Below are 22,433 nucleotides of genomic sequence, written 5' to 3'. Positions count from 1 at the left end.
TGGGGGGAGGTATGTTTTGAGCAATGTGTGTGTTGTGCGGTATGTGCGTATATTTGTGTGTGCCGCGGTGTTTGTGTGTGTAGCGTTGTCTGTGTGTGCAGCGTTGTCTGTATGTGTGGGTGTCTGTGTAGGGCAGTTGTTTGTGGTTCCTAGTGTGTGTGTGTGTGTGGTGTGTTGTGCAGTGCGCGCGCGCGTGTGTGTGTGTGTGTGTGTGTGTGTGTGTGTGTGTGTGTGTGTGTGTGTGTGTGTGTGTGTGTGTGTGTGTGTGTGTGTGTGTGTGTGTGTGTGTGTGTGTGTGTGTGTATCAGCCTCTCTTCTCTCAGCCTACCTCTCCCAGCCTCCCTCCTCCCAGCCTCCCTCAGCATCAGCCTCCCTCTCCCAGCCTCCCCAGCATCAGCCTCCGCCAGCATCAGCCTCTCTCCTTCCAGCCTCCTCCAGCATCAGCCTCCCTCTCCCAGCCTTCCCAGGATCAGCCTCTCTCCTCCCAGCCTCCGTCCTCCCAGCCTTCCCCAGCATCAGCTTTCCCCTCCCAGCCTCCCTCAGCATCAGCCTTCCCCAGCATCAGCCTCTCTCCTCCCAGCCTCAGCCTCTCTCCTTCCAGCCTCCCCCAGCATCAGCCTCTCTCCTTCCAGCTTCCCTCAGCATCAGCCTCACCTTCCCAGCCTTCCCCAGGATCAGCCTCTCTCCTCCCAGCCTCCTTCCTCCCAGCCTCCCTCAGCATCAGCCTTCTGCTCCCAGTCTCCCCCAGCATCAGCCTCTCCATGCATCAGCCTCCACCAGCATCAGCCTCTCTCCTTCCAGCCTCCCCCAGCATCAGCCTCCCCTTCCCAGCCTTCCCCAGGATCAGCCTCTCTCCTCCCAGCCTCCTTCCTCCCAGCCTCCCTCTCCCAGCCTCCCTCAGCATCAGCCTTCCGCTCCCAGTCTCCCCCAGCATCAGCCTCCCCAAGCATCAGCCTCCACCAGCATCAGCCTCTCTCCTTCCAGCCTCCCCCAGCATCAGCTTCTCTCCTTCCAGCCTCCCTCAGCATCAGCCTCCCGTTCCCAGTCTTCCCCAGGATCAGCCTCTCTCCTCCCAGCCTCCTTCCTCCCAGCCTCCCTCAGCATCAGCCTTCCCCTCCCAGTCTCCCCCAGCATCAGCCTCCCCAAGCATCAGCCTCCACCAGCATTAGCCTCTCTCCTTCCAGCCTCCCCCAGCATCAGCCTCCCCATGCATCAGCCTCTCTCCTTCCAGCCTCTCTCCTTCCAGCCTCCCCCAGCATCAGCCTCCCCTTCCCAGCCTTCCCCAGGATCAGCCTCTCTCCTCCCAGCCTCCTTCCTCCCAGCGTCCCTCTCCCAGCCTCCCTCAGCATCAGCCTTCCGCTCCCAGCCTCCCCAAGCATCAGCCTCCACCAGCATCAGCCTCCCTCGTCCCAGCCTCCCCCACCATCAGCCTCTCTCCTCCCAGCCTTCCCCATGATCAGCCTCTCTGCTCCCAGCCTCCTCCAGCACGCCGTGCTCCTCTGCCGACACTCACACACCCGATCGCATCCACTCACACACACCCGATCGCATCCACTCACACACACCCGATCGCATCCACTCACACACACCCGATCGCATCCACTCACACACACCCGATCGCATCCACTCACACACACCCGATGGCATCCACTCACACACACCCGATCGCATACACTCACACACACCCGATCGCATCCACTCACACACACAGACACTGACGATATCGCACATACGCGCTTATACTCACAACATCCGGGGATATCACATGCTTCTGGCCATGTGATCCTCCGGCAGGTCCTGGAAGATCACAACAGCACAGTATCGAGGCCGAGAAGCAAGCGATATCCCAGGATGTTGTGAGTATGTGGATGCGATGTGATGTGTGTGTGTGTGAGTGTGATCTGATTTGTGTGTGCTGTTATGTGTGTGTGTATGTGTGTGCTGTTATGTGTCTGTATTTTCCGGCGCTGCAGGACCTTGATGTGTGGATGTGATGTGTGTGTGAGGTGTGTGTGAGAGTGAGTGTGAGCCGGTGTACACTGGTAACTATGATACACATCGGGTAACTAAGGGACCTTAGTTACCCGATGTGTATAATGGTTACCAGCTTTCACGGCCTCCGTGAAGATCCCAGCATCGCAAGGTTATGTCTGGCGCTGCCGGGATCCTGACGCAGCCGGTGTAGAAGCAAGCGATATCCCAGCATGTTGTGATGTGTGGATGTGAGTGTGAGAGTGAGTGTGATCTGATGTGTGTGTGTACTCACCTGGGAATCGGGGCTCCGTGTCAGTTGGGCCAGAACGAGCGTGGATTGCGTGAGGGGGGCGGGGCCTGCAGAGAGCCGGGGCGAGAGGCCAATCCGTGTGGGGGGGCGGGGCCATGGCGAGCCCAGCGGCCAATCAGCTTTGTGTCACCGTAAGGACACAATTTCGGAGCATGACAGACAGACAGATAGACAGACAGACAGACAGAATAAGGCAATTATATATATAGATATATATATATATATATATATATATATATATATATATATATATATCTCTCATCTGTCAGATTCCCTTTAAGGAAATAAAAACATCACAATCCAAAATAATCCCACAAAACTCCTGTAAATGCTTTACAGGGTTTCCTCTGGTCTTCTAAACAGTTTACATTCAATCCACATCACTGCAGACTGCCGAATCATGACAGTGTACAATGTACACTCTTCCCATCTACTCCTTGTGTGAGTCAGTGAACACGTGACCACATGCAGGCGATTTGCACACTTGCTTTGGTTGATGTCATTTATTTTTTGATCAAGTAAGGTTTAATAGACTTCTTAAAGCTACATGTTTCCCCGAAAATAACACCCACACACATCAGAATGCACACCCACACACCTCAGATCACACACACTCACCACAACCAGTGATATTGATGGCTTCTGGACGGCATAAGGGCCTGGGATGCTGTGTAGTGGAGTACCAAGACCTGCGGGTGGAACGCATGGAGGACCCAGCGGTGGAATGCATCATAGAGACAAGAGAGCAGAGAGACCCCTGCTGGTTGGAAAAAATGGTATCACAGGATGTGGTGAGTGTGCGCACGCGATTGTATGTGCGATTTCATGAGTGTGTGTGCGATCTGATGTGTGAGTGTTGGCCAGTAGGAGGGGAGGACTGTGGGCATTCCTGCTGGGAGCTCTCGTCAAAGATCTCAGGAAGACAAGGGAGCCACCCAGATGCCCGGGATCTGGTAAGTATGACGATCCTGGGAATGGGGATCTGTATTTTTTGTGGGGGGTAAACTTTCCCCCAACCATGTTTCCCCAAGAATAAGCCCTACCCTGAAAATAAGCCCTAGCGGTTTTTTAGGGGCAAAAAAATATATGACAGTGTCTTATTTTCAAGGAAATATGGTAGTTTCCTGCATGCAGTTTTTTTTTTATTCAGCCTATAGAACAAAAGCTAGATTAGTGGAAGAGGATGAGGATGAGGGAAAGGCCAATCTGCTAAGCAACTTTTTCTCTACAGTATTTACACAAGAAAATCCCATGACAGGTGATATGATCAAGGATACCATAAATTCCCCATTAAATGTCACCTGCTTAATCCAGCAGGAAGTAAAGCACTGCTTCAAAATCACTAAAGTAGACAAATCCCCGAGCCCTGATGGCACCCCCCCCCTCCCCGAGTACTGCAGGAATTAAGTATGGTGATAGAGAAACTTATTTTTCATATTCACAGATTCCATAACAACAGGTATCACAGGACTGGCGCATAGTAAATATTGTGCTAATATTCAATAGTGGACAACATCTGAGTTGGGAAATTATAGACCAGTAAGATTAACCTCTACTGTGGGTAAAATCCTTGAGGGGTTCCTAAGAGATGCTATCCTGGAGTATCTGAATAAGAATAGCCTCATAACAACACAGTATCAACATTAGTTTACGATGGATCAGTCCTGTCAAACTAACCTGATCAGCTTCTATGAGGAATTCATTTCCTCACTGGATAAGGGAAACGCAGTGGCTGTTGTCTATATGGACTCGGCGATGGTGCCACAAAAACGTTGGTACATAAAATGAGACTAACGGGAATAGTGGAAAATATTTGTAACTGGATTAACAACTGGCTCAATGATGGGAAACAAAGGTGGTTATTAATGGAACACAGCCAGATTGGGTCACAGTTATCAGTTGAATACCACCAGGGTCAGTATTGGACCCTCTTCTTTTTAACATGTATTAATGACCTTGTAGTGGATATACAGAGTAAATTTTGAATATATGCAGATGATACTAAACTCTGCAGGGTAATCAATATGCAGATGATACTAAACTCTGCAGGGTAATCAACACAGAGGCTACAATAGCATTACAGAAGAAGGATTTATGTAAGCTGAAGGCTTGGGCTGAGAAATGGCAATTGATGTTTAATGTACAAAAATTCAAGGTTATACATTTAGCAGAGGAAATATCTATAATTATGTATTAAATTATAAAACACTGAGTAAAATGGTCACTGAAAAAGACTTGAGTGTATGGGTGGACGACAAACTCAATTTTAGTTACCAGTGTCAGGCACCTGCTGCCAAGGCTAATAAAATAATGGGATACATTCAAAGAGGCATAGATGCTCATGACGAGAACATAGTTTTGCCTCCATATAAGTCACTGCAAGCACACTTAAAATACTGTGTACAGTTTTGTTCTAAGGCGTAGTAGATGAACAAAGGGTGGGTACATAGAAGCATAACATAGGGGAAGAGACCCTGATTCCAGTGATGTGTCACTTACTGAGCTGTTTGATAAAATCAATGTTTTATCTGCTGCAGATCTAGCAGAGATACAGGAGCTCATGAAGATGCTGGACTACCAGCAGCATGCCAAGTAGTCCTCTAATGATAAACTACTGCTGATTAAACAGTGATTTTATCAAAACCACACTAAGCAGGCCAGTAATTAAAACGCCACTGGAATCAGGGTCTCTGCCCCTACGCTATGCTGCTCTCAGAATAGGTGGCAAAAATATGGTGACAGATTCCTTTTAAGGGAATGGGTGGACTGCAATACCAAGACAGGTTATCAAACTTAAGATTATTCAGTTTGGAAAAATGAAGGCTTAGGGGCGATCTTATTACAATGTTCACATACAGTGGCATAAAAAAGTCTGGGCAAAATTACTGTTAGTGCGAACAGCAAGTTGAAAATTAAATGATCTCTAAAAGGCAGAAAGTTAAAGATGATATATTTCCTTTGTATTTTAGACAAAAAAAAATATATTTTAGTCTTTACATTTTTAAATAAAACAAAAAAAAAAAGGGTTGATGGGGGATTTTCATCTATTCTTCTGGAAAAGTCTACCAGTTCTGTGAGATTCCTGGCTCGTCTTGCATGCACTGCTCTTTTGAGCTCTAGCCACAGATTTTCAATGATGTTTATATCAGGGGACTGTGAGGACCATTGTGAAACTTTCAGCATGCACCTTTTGAAGAATCAATGAAAATCCCTCAAACAAGAATTGTAAGACTCTTGGCTGGTTACAAAAAGTGTTTACAAGCTGTGATACTTGCAAAAGGGGGTACTACTATGTACTAACTATGCAGGGTGCCCAAACTTTTGCACCAATTTTCTTTTTTATTAATTCAAAAATTTAAAAGATTAAAATATATGTATATTTTTGGCCTAAAATACAAAGGAAATGTGACTCTTGTTTAACTGTTCACAATAACTTTGACCAGGGATGCCCAAGGTTTTGCATGCCACTATATATGAAGAGACGGTACAGAGATTTTTCTAATGATGTTCTAAACATAGGCCTGTGACAGGAACAAGGGGGCATCAGCTGCGCCTGGAGGAAAGAAGACTTCATCATAATCACAGACGCAGATTCTTTACTGTAAGAGCAGTGAAACTATGGAGCTGTCTGCCACATAATGTTGTACTGGTTTATTCACTACTAAAATTCAATAGATGCCTGGACGCCTTGTTTGAAAAATTTATTACAGGTAAGGGCGCTTTCACACATCCGGCTTTTCAACGGTTTGCCGGTTCCAGTGCATGCCAGTCCAGTGTATACAGTACAAAGGCGGCGCTGTAACCTCCGGGTCACATGCTCTGGTCACATGACAGCATATCAGGAAAACTGTGGAGGAGAGAAGCGCAAAATAGGGTCTTATCTGGTAGACAAGAGAATGTATGTAAAGAGGCAGGTACTCACCTGTTTCAGTTGTGACAGGCACAACTCCTCTGCGAGCGTTTAAGCAGAAAGTGCATATAGTGGTCAGCCGCAGCCCCGACTAAAAAGTAGATCACAAGATGGATGAGGGAAAACGGGTTTGATGCTGCGCTAAAAACCACAAATCCAGGAGGTGCGATGAAATCCTTTCCTTTATTTGCACGGGTCAAACCCGTGCAAATAAAGGAAAGGATTTCATCGCACCTCCTGGATTTGTGGTTTTTAGCGCAGCATCAAACCCGTTTTCCCTCATCTATCACATGACAGCATGTGACAGGAGCTTGTTGCGCTGCCACTGTACTGTATACACTGTACTGGTGTGCGCCGAAACCGGCAAACCTGCGGAACACCGGATGTGTGAGAGCGCCCTTACTGGCACAAGATTCTGTGATGGGGCGTTGATCAAGGGACCTGGTCTGATTGATATATGTAGGTCGGGAAGCATTTTTTCCACTAATGTGGGGCTATTAGTGTCTGCCCCATGGTGTTTTTGTCTTCCTCTGAATCTACATGTTTGGCTATAGGTTGAACTCGATGCACTTCAGTCTACCTTCAACCTTACAAAGTATGAAACTACAATAGCATATAAAGTTGGGAAATGTAAATCAAGAGATCCAAGGCAAAAGCACAGTACACCAGGTAATACTATTCTAACATCCCCTTTAGATCTAGAAGTTAATGTGGTTTCTTACTTGCGATGCACTATTTTCCCCATTATCGCTAATCTATAGATTATGATACATTGCAAAAGCAAGACACTGATTGTAAATCAAACACAAAGCAAAACAAACCACCTTATACTACAGAGCTACAACATCCAATGTCTGGCACATGCAAAATAACTATAAAATATCATATAAATAACAAGAAGGAGGGGTGGGAGGCGTGACATAACTACGGGCTGTCGCCTCAGGCTCTAAAAGGAAATAGATGAGACCTAATAAACAAAAAGCTGAAATGAGTTCAACATATGACTATAGTAGGGGCCGTTCACTTTCTGGGTGTTTGTCATGCACGATGTACTTTTTCTAAAATGACGGAATGAAGATTAACGCTATTCATACAAAAGCCAACACGTTCCACAAATGTATTTATTACATCTACCATACCTCCCAACTTTTAAAGAACGGAAAGAGGGACAAAGTTTGCGGCGCGGCAATTTTTTAGGCCACGCCCATGGCCACGCCTCTTACCACACCTAGTCAGCAATGACAATCATTGTTTTAGAAACAATAATTAAAAAAATATACCGTATTTTTCAGATTATAAGACGCACTTTTCCTCCCAAAAATTTGGGAGGAAAATGAGGGGTGCATCTTAAGATCCGAATACAGCTTACCGGGGTGCTGTTTGTGCAGCGACTGGGTGAGTTCTGGTGGCCGGGTGCCTGTGGCTGCGTGCAGACAGCCGGGTGCCCGTTGGTGCCGGCTGCCTTTCTGTACGTGCAGGCGGGCGGATGTGCGTGCGGGCGGGCAGCCGGGTGCCCAATGGTGCCGGCTGCATCTTTGTACGTGCGTGCGGGCAGCCGGGTGCCCGTCGGTGCAGGCTGCCTCTCTGTGCGTGCGGGCAGCCAGGTACCCGTCGGTGCCAGCTGCCTCTCTGTACGTGCGGGCGGGCAGCTCGGTGCCAGTTGGTGCCGGCTGGCTCTCCGTGCATGTCGGGCGGCTGTGCGGCAGGTATCCCAGTGTGTCCGCGGTCCCAGTTTCAAATGATGGCGCCGGTAGTCAGCGCGTGCGCAGATGGATCTCTTGGATGCGCGCTCCATCTGCGCATGTGCCGCTCCAGGCGCCATCATTTGAAGTGGGACCGCGGACACACTGAGACACTTACTTCACCGGCCTGCTCCACCTGTCACCCGCTGCCACGGAGCCGCCGCGGCTCCCACCACGGACCCGCTGCGGCTGACACTACTAACCCGCCGTGGCTGCCAGCACAACCTCTGCCTCCTGTGGCCCCGCTTCACCACCACTGCTGGCCCCCTCCGGTAAGAGAACACCGGATTATAAGACGGACCCCATTTTTTTTTTTTTACCTTTTTTTAGCTCTAAATTTGGGGTGCGTCTTATAATCCGGTGTGCCTCATAAAACGAAAAATACGGTACATAGATTTATTTCTAAGTAGTAAATTAAAATATAAATGCAAACTTGGCCATGTTACTTTTAAACTAGAATATTTTAAATCACAAAATTCTGTCCCCTTAAAATCTGCCCCATGTACAAAACTGCAGACTTCATGACAGATCCGCTCTATTAGATAAAATATCTGTAATAATACTGTGCTTTTGGTTAATGGGAGGAATTAGTGAATACAGGCAACTTACTGTTCTGATTGTTCCAATTGTGGAGACACGGGGGTCAGTGGGTGCTCTCCTGTGGAGACACGGGGGTCAGTGGGTGCTCTCCTGTGGAGACACGGGGGTCAGTGGGTGCTCTCCTGTGGAGACACGGGGGTCAGTGGGTGCTCTCCTGTGGAGACACGGGGGTCAGTGGGTGCTCTCCTGTGGAGACACGGGGGTCAGTGGGTGCTCTCCTGTGGAGACACGGGGGTCAGTGGGTGCTCTCCTGTGGAGACACGGGGGTCAGTGGGTGCTCTCCTGTGGAGACACGGGGGTCAGTGGGTGCTCTCGTCCGCTGATCCAGTCGCCTTTAGAAAGATAGCATAGCCCAGGGCTCATCCCAACTGAACGCCTGAGATCCTTAATCCCTCCCTCTCCTCCTCAGCTGTGATCCGACGGCAGTATCAGATGACAGTGTAATGGCTCAGGCTCACAGCACAGCAGGAGCCGAGGGTCATTAGCATATCACATCACATGTGATATGCCAGTGTGACCTCAGCTTGGTATGTGCGCACGTTGCGTTCTGTGCATTGCGGAAAAGAACACACCCTCTGGCAGACTGGACAAATGTAAACACTGCGTTTGTAAAAAAAAAAAAAAAAAAAAAAAAATGCACCCAAAACTCATGCGTTTTGGATGCATTTTTGACAGTGCGTTCCCAGTCAATTCAGCTCTGCTACATGCCCGCTGACAGCAGACACAGACAGAGTTGCGAGATGAGAATGAAGTCAGATGAACTTCACCCGACTTCATTGTCATGCCGCGGCTCTGTGTATCGCATCCTGGTTAGCGGTCACCCTTGAAGGACGCACCGGTGACCGCAAATCCCCTGAGTGACTGAAGTGAGCAGCGCCATCAGCGGTGCCGTCACTCAGGTTACCCGCGGCCAGCTGGAGTCCTCCACCTGAGACCGCAACTCACCTGTGATGTCATCGCTGATCGCGCAGCTCACTTCAGTCACTCGGGCGACTTGCTGTCACAGTTGGAGGATCCAGCAGTGGCCGCGGGTAACCTGAGTGATGTCATCGCTGATCGTGCGGCTCACTTCAGTTGCTGCGTGGAGCTGACAGAGAGCAATCGTGGTCTGTGGCCGCTCCTGTCCGCTTCATGTAGCAGGGCTGGATGCGTCCCGGGACCTCATGTGGATTACGTCGGACCTGGAGGGGTATTTGGGGATTTAATAAAATGGTGAAAGAGGTGTTTTTTTGTCTTTTATTCCAAATAAAGGATTTTTGGGTGTATGTGTTTATTTTCTTTAACTTACAGGTTAATTATAGTAGATATCTCGGGGAGACGCCTGCCATGATTAACCTAGGACTTAGTGGCAGCTATGGGCTGCCATTAATGCCTTATTACCCCGATTGCCACCACATCATGGCAATTCGAGATGAGCCGGGTAGAGTCCCAGGACTGTCGAATCTAATAGATGCGGCAATTCCGGGCGGCTGCTGGCTGATATTGTTAGGCTGGGGGGCTCCCCATAACATGGAGCTCCCCATCCTGAGAATACCAGCCTTCAGCCGTGTGGCTTTACCCTGGCTGGTATCAAAATTGGGCGGGGGACAGTTTTTTTAAGATTATTTATTTATTTTACTGCATGATATAGACCCACCCACCGGTGGCTGTGATTGGTTGCAGTGACACAGCTGTCACTTAGTGTGGGGGTGTGTCTAACTGCAACCAAACTTAGGCGCCGGTGGGCGGGGAAAGCAGGGAATATGAGATGGAATAATGAGCGACCAGCATTTTCAAAAGAGGAAAAGCCGCCAGAGCAGTGTGACAGCCGTGCAGTGCCTCGCCCGTGATAGGTGAGTATGAGAGAGGGGGAGAGACTGACCGACGGACAGAGAGAAAGACACAGAGAGAGACCGACCAACGGACAGAGAGTGACAGAGCGACCAACTGACAGAGAAAGAGACCAACCGACCGACATTGACAGAGAGAGACTGAAAAGACCTGCATTTTGTTTGTCAAAAAAGCATGCGGAACGCAACAAAAATACAGTCCAAGTGCATTTTGGTTGCGTTTTGACCCATATCATATGATTTTTCAATGAGGAGAACGCAGCTACAACGCACAAAAGAAGTGACATGCTGGGTTTTTTTCCGTAGCGATTTTTGGCATCCAAATCGCTGCGTTTACAAATGCAGCGTGCGCATTGAATTTTCGGACTTCTCAGACTTTGCTGGGGGAGCAGAACACATGCAATTTGGCACTGAAATGCTGCAGTTCAAAACGCAGCGTTAATGCGGGGAAAAAACGCAACGTGCGCACATAGTTGTAGTTCGCCCATGCATCGCGACGAGGAAGGAATCCTCGCGGCGAACTACAAGACCCAGGAGGCCGGCGATGGAACAGAAGGTAAGGTGAGCATAACATGTGTACCTTCCGTTCCATCGCCGGCCTCCTGGGTCCTGTAGTTCGCCGCTCCACGCTGTGTATCGGTAACCATCGGCGACGAAGCAGGAACTTCCGCTGTCAGACGCTACTCAAACGCAGCGCACTGACCAATCAGAGACTCCTGCCTTTGACGTCAGCGCTCTGGGTGCGGAAGTTCCTCCCTCGTCATCATGGCACCCGACACACAGCCCATGCTAGCGAACAGCAAGTCCCAGAAGGCCGGCGATGGAACGGAAGTTAAGGTGAGCATATAATATGTGCGTGTGCGTGCGTGCTTGTGTGTGTGTTTGTGTGAGTTTGTGCATGTGTGGAATGGCACAACAGGGGACAAGGATGGGACATGTAACAAGTTGTGGAATGAATTGTCTGCATTGCAACGATTTCCTATACATACACATTACTGGGGCCTGTGGAGCCTACATACTGACAGTGGTGGCCTCTGGGGCATACATACTGGCCCTAGGGATGCTTAGCGCAGAGGCTGGCAGCGATGGAAGACGCTGAGGGCCCAAGCTGGCAGCACTGGAGGGTGCTTAAGGTATAAGCTGGCAGCACTGCGGGAGAGCGCTGAGGGCCCATGCTGGCGGCACTGCGGGGGGCACTGAGGGCACATGCTGGCAGCACTGCGGAGAGCACTGAGGGCACAGGCTGGTGGGGCGCTGAGGGCACAGGCTAGCAGCACTTGGGGCACTAAGGGCACAGGCTGGTGGGGCGCTGAGGGCACAGGCTGGCGTGGCGCTGAGGGCACAGGCTGAGGGGCGCTGAGGGCACAGGCTGGCAGAACTGGGGGGCAATGAGGGCACAAGCTAGCAGCACTGGGAGGCACTGAGGACACAGGCTGGTGGGGTGCTGAGGGCACAGGTTGGCAGCACTGGGGGGGCACTGAGGGCACAGGCTGGCGGGGCGCTGAGGGCACAGGCTGGCAGCATTGCAGCACCAGAGCCTGAGAGCTCCTCTGGCTGCTTTCTCTGACTCCCCTGTTTGTCTGCTTTTAAGGCACAGGGGGGACCTGAGAAGACAAGTCCTGGACTCTCCCCTGCAAGCACACTGCTCTCTCCTCCTGCAGGCACACTGCTCTCCTCTCCTGCTGCAGGCACACTGCTCCCCCCCCCCTCCTGCTGCAGGCACACTGCTCCCCCCCCCCTCCTGCTGCAGGCACACTGCTCCCCCCCCCCTCCTGCTGCAGGCACACTGCTCCCCCCCCCCTCCTGCTGCAGGCACACTGCTCCCCCCCCCCTCCTGCTGCAGGCACACTGCTCCCCCCCCCTCCTGCTGCAGGCACACTGCTCCCCCCCCCTCCTGCTGCAGGGCACACTGCTCCCCCCCTCCTGCTGCAGGGCACACTGCTCCCCCCCTCCTGCTGCAGGCACACTGCTCCCCCCCCCCCTGCTGCAGGCACACTGCTCCCCCCCTCCTGCTGCAGGCACACTGCTCCCCCCCTCCTGCTGCAGGCACACTGCTCTCTCCTTCCTGCAGGCACACTGCTCTCTCCCTGCTGCAAGCACACTGCTCTCTCCCTGCTGCAAGCACACTGCTCTCTCCCTGCTGCAAGCACACTGCTCTCTCCCTGCTGCAAGCACACTGCTCTCTCCCTGCTGCAGGCACACTGCTCTCTCCCTGCTGCAGGCACACTGCTCTCTCCCTGCTGCAGGCACACTGCTCTCTCCCTCCTGCAAGCACACTGCTCTCTCCCTCCTGCAGGCACACTGCGGAGCCTACCGGTGACAGCGGCTCAGCGCACCTTACCGGTGACAGCGGCTCAGCGCACCTTACCGGTGACAGCGGCTCAGCGCACCTTACCGGTGACAGCGGCTCAGCGCACCTTACAGTGCGACAGCGGCTCAGCGCACCTTACAGTGCGACAGCGGCTCAGCGCACCTTACAGTGCGACAGCGGCTCAGCGCACCTTACAGTGCGACAGCGGCTCAGCGCACCTTACAGTGCGACAGCGGCTCAGCGCACCTTACAGTGCGACAGCGGCTCAGCGCACCTTACAGTGCGACAGCGGCTCAGCGCACCTTACAGTGCGACAGCGGCTCAGCGCACCTTACTGGTGACAGCAGGTCAGTACTGGTGACAGCAGGTCAGCGCACCCTACTGGTGGCAGCGGGTCAGTGGACCTTTAGATTGGTGGTAGCAGGTCAGTGGACCTTTAGATTGGTGGCAGCAGGTCAGTGGACCTTTAGATTGGTGGCAGCAGGTCAGTGGACCTTTAGATTGGTGGCAGCAGGTCAGTGGACCTTTAGATTGGTGGCAGCAGGTCAGTGGACCTTTAGATTGGTGGCAGCAGGTCAGTGGACCTTTAGATTGGTGGCAGCAGGTCAGTGGACCTTTAGATTGGTGGCAGCAGGTCAGTGGACCTTTAGATTGGTGGCAGCAGGTCAGTGGACCTTTAGATTGGTGGCAGCAGGTCAGTGGACCTTTAGATTGGTGGCAGCAGGTCAGTGGACCTTTAGATTGGTGGCAGCAGGTCAGTGGACCTTTAGATTGGTGGCAGCAGGTCAGTGGACCTTTAGATTGGTGGCAGCAGGTCAGTGGACCTTTAGATTGGTGGCAGCGGGTCAGTGGACCTTTATTGGTGGCAGCAGGTCAGTGGACCTTTATTGGTGGCAACAGGTCAGTGGACCTTTTCCACCCATGACCCCCAGTGAACAGATTCTGTGAAAAGTTCCAGCTTCTCTTCTAGGCTGAGGAGTCGCTTCTATTGTGCTCTCCTCGCAGATTCCTCTCCTGTCCATGCTCTGCTGTGCTCGGTTGTATCCGAACCCAGAGCTACGGAACCATTGCAGGGACCCAGTGCATCCATTCCGGGGCGGGCTGCAGAGGCGCACATGTTCTCACACATACATAGGCCATCCATCCATTCCCCGGCCATACATACCTGCCTCAGTAAGTCCGGACCTGGGAGTCCAGCAGCGGCGTCCTGCGTCCTCACCCGGGTCACCTGCGGCTCCTCATCTCCTCTCACTTTAGAGACTTTCTCCTCATCCCTGCAGCGCCCGACATTCCCCGCTAGAATATCGCCACCTAGTGGTGACGCTGAGCGGTGCAGCAGCCCTAGCGCCTTGCAACATTTTGTGTGCTCCCGGTTGGTCATAAATGAAGCAATGTAGGCAGGGCCGCCATCAGGGCATTACTACTGTGCCTGGTGTAGGGGGCCCGGTGAAGAGAGGGGGCCTGGCCAGGCCCGGGGTAAATACTTAAAGGAGTTGTCCGACATTAGCTTAACAAAAATTTTTGAGTTTATCTGTGCTGTATTGTCATATAAATCACACCTACATTGTTATTTTTTGTTTTCTAACTTTTGTTCCTCTTGAATTCACCCTTTATTCTCTGCAGCTCTTGTTTAGGCCCCCTTCACACGTCCGTGATACACGTGCGTGTTTGGTCCGTTTCCGTATATACCGGAGACACGGCCAAACGTGCACCAATGTTAATCTATGATTGTGGTCACACGTGCGTTATTTCATTATGTCCGTGTGTGCGTGTCCGTGATCCGTATGTGTTTGCGTTTTGCACGGATGCATGTCCGTTATCTGCACGGAGCACGCACACGTGGACACAATGAAAGTCTATGGGTACGTGCACACACGTTAGTAAACACGTATGCATCTACCTATAGTCCGTGTCCGTTTGGTGTTTTTATTTCTAGTGATGTCGGCTATTCTTTCTATTTCTGTGTATGTCGGTCAATCTCCCTGAGTCCGTCGGTCGGTCTCTCTGTCTGTCTGTCCCTCTCTCACAGTCTGTCGGTCAGTTCCCCCCCCCTCTCTCATACTTACCGTTCCCCGATCACCGGCGCGGCGCTGCACGGCATTCACACTGCTGCGGCGGCTTTTACTATTTTGAAAAAGTCGGCCGCTCATTACACAATCTCCTATTCCCTGCTTTCCCCGCCCACCGGCGCCTATGATTGGTTACAGTGAGACACGCCCCCACACTGAGTGACAGGTGCCTCACTGCACCCAATCACAGCAGCCGGTGGGCGTGTCTATACTGTGCAGTAAAATAAATAAATAAATAATTAAAAAAAACGGCGTGCGGTCCCCCCCAATTTTAATGCCAGCCAGATAAAGCCATACGGCTGAAGGCTGGTATTCTCAGGATGGGGAGCTCCACGTTATGGGGAGCCCCCCACCCTAACAATATCAGTCAGCAGCCGCCCAGAATTGCCGCATACATTATATGCGACAGTTCTGGGACTGTACCCGACTCTTCCTGATTTGCCCTGGTGCTTTGGCAAATCGGTGTAATAAGGAGTTAATGGCAGCCCATAGCTGCCACTAAATCCTAGATTAATCATGTCAGGCGTCTATGAGACACCCTCCATGATTAATCTGTAAATTACAGTAAATAAACACACACACCAGAAAAACTCCTTTATTAGAAATAAAAAACACACACATATACCCTGGTTAACCACTTTAATTAGCCCCAAAAAGCCCCCCATGTCCGGCGTAATCCAGGATGGTCCAGCGTCGCATCCAGCTCTGCTGCATGGAGGTGACCGGAGCTGCAGCAGACACAGCCGCTCCTGTCACCTCCACGCAGCTAATGAAGACAGCCGCGCGATCAGCTGAGCTGTCACTGAGGTTACCCGCTGTTACTGGATCCAGTGACAGCGGGTAACCTCAGTGACAGCTCAGCTGATCGCGCTACTCACCTCATTTGCTGCGTGGAAGTGACCGGAGTGGCGGTGTCTTCTGCAGCTCCGGTCACCTCCATGCAGCAGAGCTGGATGCGACGCTGGAGCATCCTGGATTCCGGTGGACATGGAGGGCTTTTTGGGGCTGATTAAAGTGGTGAACCAGGGTATATGTGTGTGTTTTTTATTTCTAATAAAGGATTTTTTTCTGGTGTGTGTGTTTATTTACTGTAATTTACAGATTAATCATGGAGGGTGTCTCATAGACGCCTGACATGATTAATCTAGGACTTATTGGCAGCTATGGGCTGCCAATAACTCCTTATTACCCCGATTTGCCAACGCACCAGGGCAAATCAGGAAGAGCCGGGTACAGCCCCAGAACTGTCGCATATAATGTATGCGGCAATTCTGGGCGGCTGCTGACTGATATTGTTAGGGTGGGGGGCTCCCCATAACGTGGAGCTCCCTATCCTGAGAATACCTGCCTTCAGCCGTATGGCTTTATCTGGCTGGCATTAAAATTGGGGGGGACCGCACGCCGTTTTTTTTAAATTATTTATTTATTTATTTTACTGCACAGTATAGACACGCCCACCGGCTGCTGTGATTGGGTGCAGTGAGACACCTGTCACTCAGTGTGGGGGCGTGTCTCACTGCAACCAATCATAGGCGCCGGTGGGCGGGGAAAGCAGGGAATAGGAGATTGTTTAATGAGCGGCTGGCTTTTTCAAAATAGTAAAAGCCGCCGCAGCAGTGTGAATGCCGTGCAGCGCCGCGCCGGGGATCGAGGAAAGGTGAGTATGAGAGAGGGGGAAAACTTCAGTCACTCGGGGGATTAGCGGTCACCGGTGAATCCTTCACAGGTGACCGCTAATCAGTACTCAACACAGACAGAGCCGCGGTATGAGGATGAAGTCGGGTGAAGTTCACCCGAGTTCATTCTCATCGCGCAACTCTGTCTGCTGTCAGCCGACATTTATAAACGACATTGTGCATCACACACACGGACATTCCACACGGACATTCCACGTACACATACACGTTAATTCCACACGCACACACGGACGTTCTACACACAAACACGGCTAGCATACGCAATTCACACAGGCGCCACACGGACCATAAAAACGGACACAAAAACGGGACACGGACCCGAAAAACGGCCCGTAACACACGTGCGTGTTTTTCACGGACGTGTGAAGGGGGCCTTACATTCAGATCCAGCAAACTGACCACTTCCTGTGCAAAACCTCAGTCAGTGCTGTCACCACCCACCCCAGTGTCCAGCCTCGCCCCCTGCACACACATTCCCTGTCAGTATTCTTCCTCAGCACCTGACCTGGTATCACTACAGCATTGCAAATAACAGCCCCACCGCACACGCAAACATATGGCTCTGCACCGCACACATATGGCTCTGTACCGCACACATACACATATGGCTCTGCACCGCACACGCACACATATGGCTCTGCACCGCACACGCACACATATGGCTCTGCACCGCACACGCATGGCTCTGCAACGCACACATATGGCTCTGTACCGCACATGCACACATATGGCTCTGCACCGCACACGCACACATATGGCTCTGCACACGCACACATATGACTCTGCACACGCACACATATGGCTCTGTACCGCACACGCACACATATGGCTCTGCACACGCACACATATGGCTCTGCACACGCACACATATGGCTCAGCACCGCACACATATGGCTCTGTACCGCACACGCACACATATGGCTCTGCACCGCACACGCACACATATGGCTCTGCACACGCACACATATGGCTCTGCACACGCACACACATGGCTCTGCACACGCACACATGGCTCTGCACACGCACACTTATGGCTCTGCACACGCACACATATGGCTCTGCACACGCACACATATGGCTCTGCGCACCCCCCCCCCCATAGGGAACACATGTAGGGAGTACATACTCACCCGTCCTCGGTCCCCGCCGCTCCTGCATGTTCGTCCGCTGTCTGTGCTCTGGACATATCAGCACAGTAGTGACGTCACCGCTGTGCTGAAGAGAGCACAGACAGCGGGAGGGACAGTGATGAGAAACAGCGCTGCGCTGCTTCTCATCAGCACTTTCAAATGTACCGGCATCTGTGATCTGCGAAGCCGGTACATTTGAATGTGTGATCATGGGCAGGGGGCCTGGTGCTGGCGCTGACACCACGGCAGCCGCCGCCAGGCCCCTCCCCCAGGTCACGGACCCCACAGCAGTGCAGGGGGAGGTTACTGGAGAGTAAAAGAGGTGCGGGGGAATGTGTGGGAGGGTGCAGGGAAGGGGGACGGGGACTCCTCGTACTGTACAGCCCAGCAGGGAGGCGACATGCTGTTCCACATTTGCATGTCAACATGGCCCTGCCCATGTTGACATGAAATGACCGGAAGCAGCAAAATCGCGGCAGGAGCGGTCACATGACCACTCTGAGCCGGGGGAGAGGGGCTAAGAGCAGGGAAGGTAAGTGGTCTCTATCTACTTACCTGCCCCAATGTAGCCCAATAGGGAAATAAAAAAAAAAAGTCAAAGAAGCCGGATAACCCATTTAACTTTATTAAGCCCCCGGCAGGACGGGCCCCTCCTCTTCAACAGGCCCCAGTCACAGCAGCAGCAGAGGGGCCTGCAGTGTCGCTTCACCTCCTTACATGACTAATTTGCATGCGACGGGGCGGCGCATGCAAATTAGCCATGTGCTGTAGTGCAGGCAGGGTGATTGGAGTAGAGCGCTGGCGCATCATCGCTGGGCCTTGCAGCAGTTTGGTGAGGTCATCACTCTGCGACCTCATTACACTCCTGCAAGTAACAGCGGCAGAGGTGGCGAGGACGCGGCAGCCAGCGGGACAGGTAAGCGCTGGGAGCTGAAGACATTCGCCGGGGGGAGGGAGGGCGCTGACATGTCTGTGTAATGTGCTGTCTGTGTTATGTGCTGTCTGTGTCTGTGTAATGTGCTGTCTGTGTTATGTGCTGTCTGTGTCTGTGTAATGTGCTGTCTGTGTAATGTGCTGTCTGTGTTATGTGCTGTCTGTGTTATGTGCTGTCTGTGTAATGTGCTGTCTGTGTTATGTGCTGTCTGTGTCTGTGTAATGTGCTGTCTGTGTTATGTGCTGTCTGTGTCTGTGTTATGTGCTGTCTGTGTTATGTGCTGTCTGTGTTATGTGCTGTCTGTGTCTGTGTTATGTGCTGTCTGTGTCTGTGTTATGTGCTGTCTGTGTCTGTGTTATGTGCTGTCTGTGTCTGTGTAATGTGCTGTCTGTGTCTGTGTAATGTGCTGTCTGTGTCTGTGTAATGTGCTGTCTGTGTCTGGGTTATGTGCTGTCTGTGTCTATGTTATGTGCTGTCTGTGTTATGTGCTGTCTGTGTTATGTGCTGTCTGTGTCTGTGTTATGTGCTGTCTGTGTCTGTGTAATGTGCTGTCTGTGTTATGTGCTGTCTGTGTCTGTGTTATGTGCTGTCTGTGTTACGTGCTGTCTGTGTTATGTGCTGTCTGTGTTATGTGCTGTCTGTGTCTGTGTAATGTGCTGTCTGTGTTATGTGCTGTCTGTGTTATGTGCTGTCTGTGTCTGTGTAATGTGCTGTCTGTGTCTGTGTAATGTGCTGTCTGTGTCTGTGTAATGTACTGTCTGTGTCTGGGTTATGTGCTGTCTGTGTTATGTGCTGTCTGTGTTATGTGCTGTCTGTGTCTGTGTTATGTGCTGTCTGTGTTACGTGCTGTCTGTGTTATGTGCTGTCTGTGTTATGTGCTGTCTGTGTCTGTGTAATGTGCTGTCTGTGTTATGTGCTGTCTGTGTTATGTGCTGTCTGTGTCTGTGTAATGTGCTGTCTGTGTCTGTGTAATGTGCTGTCTGTGTCTGTGTAATGTACTGTCTGTGTCTGGGTTATGTGCTGTCTGTGTTATGTGCTGTCTGTGTTATGTGCTGTCTGTGTCTGTGTTATGTGCTGTCTGTGTCTGTGTTATGTGCTGTCTGTGTCTGTGTAATGTGCTGTCTGTGTCTGTGTAATGTGCTGTCTGTGTCTGTGTTATGTGCTGTCTGTGTCTGTGTAATGTGCTGTCTGTGTCTGTGTAATGTGCTGTCTGTGTCTGTGTAATGTACTGTCTGTGTCTGGGTTATGTGCTGTCTGTGTCTATGTTATGTGCTGTCTGTGTTATGTGCTGTCTGTGTTATGTGCTGTCTGTGTCTGTGTAATGTGCTGTCTGTGTCTGTGTAATGTGCTGTCTGTGTCTGGGTTATGTGCTGTCTGTGTCTATGTTATGTGCTGTCTGTGTTATGTGCTGTCTGTGTTATGTGCTGTCTGTGTCTGTGTTATGTGCTGTCTGTGTTATGTGCTGTCTGTGTCTGTGTTATGTGCTGTCTGTGTTATGTGCTGTCTGTGTTATGTGCTGTCTGTGTTATGTGCTGTCTGTGTCTGTGTTATGTGCTGTCTGTGTCTGTGTTATGTGCTGTCTGTGTTATGTGCTGTCTGTGTCTGTGTTATGTGCTGTCTGTGTCTGTGTTATGTGCTGTCTGTGTTATGTGCTGTCTGTGTCTTTGTTATGTGCTGTCTGTGTCTGTGTTATGTGCTGTCTGTGTCTGTGTTATGTGCTGTCTGTGTCTGTGTTATGTGCTGTCTGTGTTATGTGCTGTCTGTGTCTGTGTTATGTGCTGTCTGTGTTATGTGCTGTCTGTGTTATGTACTGTCTGTGTCTGTGTTACGTGCTGTCTGTGTCTGTGCTATGTGCTGTCTGTGTCTGTGTTATGTGCTGTCTGTGTTATGTGCTGTCTGTGTTATGTGCTGTCTGTGTTATGTGCTGTCTGTGTCTTTGTTATGTGCTGTCTGTGTCTGTGTTATGTGCTGTCTGTGTCTGTGTTATGTGCTGTCTGTGTTATGTGCTGTCTGTGTCTGTGTTATGTGCTGTCTGTGTTATGTGCTGTCTGTGTTATGTGCTGTCTGTGTTATGTGCTGTCTGTGTTCTGTGCTGTCTGTGTCTGTGTTATGTGCTGTCTGTGTCTCTGTTATGTGCTGTCTGTGTTATGTGCTGTCTGTGTCTGTGTAATGTGCTGTCTGAGTCTGTGTTATGTGCTGTCTGTGTTATGTGCTGTCTGTGTAATGTGCTCTCTGTGTCTGTGTTACGTGCTGTCTGTGTTATGTGCTGTCTGTGTCTGTGTTATGTGCTGTCTGTGTTATGTGCTGTCTGTGTCTGTGTTATGTGCTGTCTGTGTTATGTGCTGTCTGTGTTATGTGCTGTCTGTGTAATGTGCTGTCTGTGTAATGTGCTGTCTGTGTCTGTGTTATGTGCTGTCTGTGTTATGTGCTGTCTGTGTTATGTGCTGTCTGTGTCTGTGTTACGTCCTGTCTGTGTCTGTGTTATGTGCTGTCTGTGTTATGTGCTGCCTGTGTTATTTGCTGTCTGTGTTATGTGCTGTCTGTGTTATGTGCTGTCTGTGTTATGTGCTGTCTGTGTTATGTGCTGTCTGTGTCTGTGTTATGTGCTGTCTGTGTTATGTGCTGTCTGTGTCTGTGTTATGTGCTGTCTGTGTTATGTGCTGTCTGTGTTATGTGCTGTCTGTGTTATGTGCTGTCTGTGTCTGTGCTATGTGCTGTCTGTGTCGGTTATGTGCTGTCTGTGTTATGTGCTGTCTGTGTCTGTGTTATGTGCTGTCTGTGTCTGTGTTATGTGCTGTCTGTGTTATGTGCTGTCTGTGTCATTGTAATGTGCTGTCTCTGTTATGTGCTATCTGTGTTATGTGCTGTCTGTGTCTCTGTTATGTGCTGTCTGTGTTATGTGCTGTCTGTGTCTGTGTAATGTGCTGTCTGAGTCTGTGTTATGTGCTGTCTGTGTTATGTGCTGTCTGTGTAATGTGCTCTCTGTGTCTGTGTTACGTGCTGTCTGTGTTATGTGCTGCCTGTGTCTGTGTAATGTGCTGTCTGTGTTAAGTGCTGTGTGTGTTATTTGCTGTCTGTGTTATGTGCTGTCTGTGTTATGTGCTGTCTGTGTTATGTGCTGTCTGTGTTATGTGCTGTCTGTGTTATGTGCTGTCTGTGTAATGTGCTGTCTGTGTAATGTGCTGTCTGTGTTATGTGCTGTCTGTGTCTATGTTATGTGCTGTCTGTGTTATGTGCTGTCTGTGTTATGTGCTGTCTGTGTCTGTGTTATGTGCTGTCTGTGTTATGTGCTGTCTGTGTTATGTGCTGTCTGTGTCTGTGTTATGTGCTTTCTGTGTTATGTGCTGTCTGTGTTATGTGCTGTCTGTGTTATGTGATGTCTGTGTCTGTGTAATGTGCTGTCTGTGTTATGTGCTGTCTGAGTTATGTGCTGTCTGAGTTATGTGCTGTCTGTGTCTGTGTTATGTGCTATCTGTGTTATGTGCCGTCTGTGTCTGTGTTATGTGCTGTCTGTGTTATGTGCTGTCTGTGTTATGTGCTGTCTGTGTCTTTGTTATGTGCTATCTGTGTTATGTGCTGTGTTATGTGCTGTCTGAGTTTGTGTTATGTGCTGTCTGTTTTATGTGCTGTCTGTGTAATGTGCAGTCTGTGTCTGTGTTATGTGCTCTCTGTGTCTGTGTTATGTGCTGTCTGTGTTATGTGCTGCCTGTGTCTGTGTAATGTGCTGTCTGTGTAATGTGCTGTCTGTGTTATGTGCTGTGTGTGTTATGTGCTGCCTGTGTTATGTGCTGTCTGTGTTATGTGCTGTCTGTGTTATGTGCTGTCTGTGTTATGTGCTGTCTGTGTAATGTGCTGTCTGTGTAATGTGCTGTCTGTGTAATGTGCTGTCTGTGTCTGTGTTATGTGCTGTCTGTGTTATGTGCTGTC

At 50.5% G+C, this 22,433-nt stretch overlaps 1 protein-coding gene across 1 annotated transcript in view; it reads right to left on the bottom strand.

The window, feature by feature from the left end:
- GDPD2 (glycerophosphodiester phosphodiesterase domain containing 2) overlaps positions 1-13,926 on the bottom strand; it is a 278,190-nt gene extending 264,264 nt beyond the window's left edge. The window contains exon 1 of the mRNA XM_075322762.1: positions 13,842-13,926. The gene's annotated coding sequence lies outside the window, so the exon portion shown is untranslated. The remainder of the gene's footprint in view (positions 1-13,841) is intronic.
- Between the last annotated feature and the right edge of the window lie 8,507 nt (positions 13,927-22,433).

Source organism: Anomaloglossus baeobatrachus, chromosome 9 (genome assembly GCF_048569485.1).
Source record: "Anomaloglossus baeobatrachus isolate aAnoBae1 chromosome 9, aAnoBae1.hap1, whole genome shotgun sequence".
Taxonomy (NCBI): Eukaryota; Metazoa; Chordata; class Amphibia; order Anura; family Aromobatidae; genus Anomaloglossus; species Anomaloglossus baeobatrachus.
The sequence above is the reverse complement of the archived record's forward strand: the minus strand, read 5'-3'. Positions and strand labels throughout refer to the sequence as shown.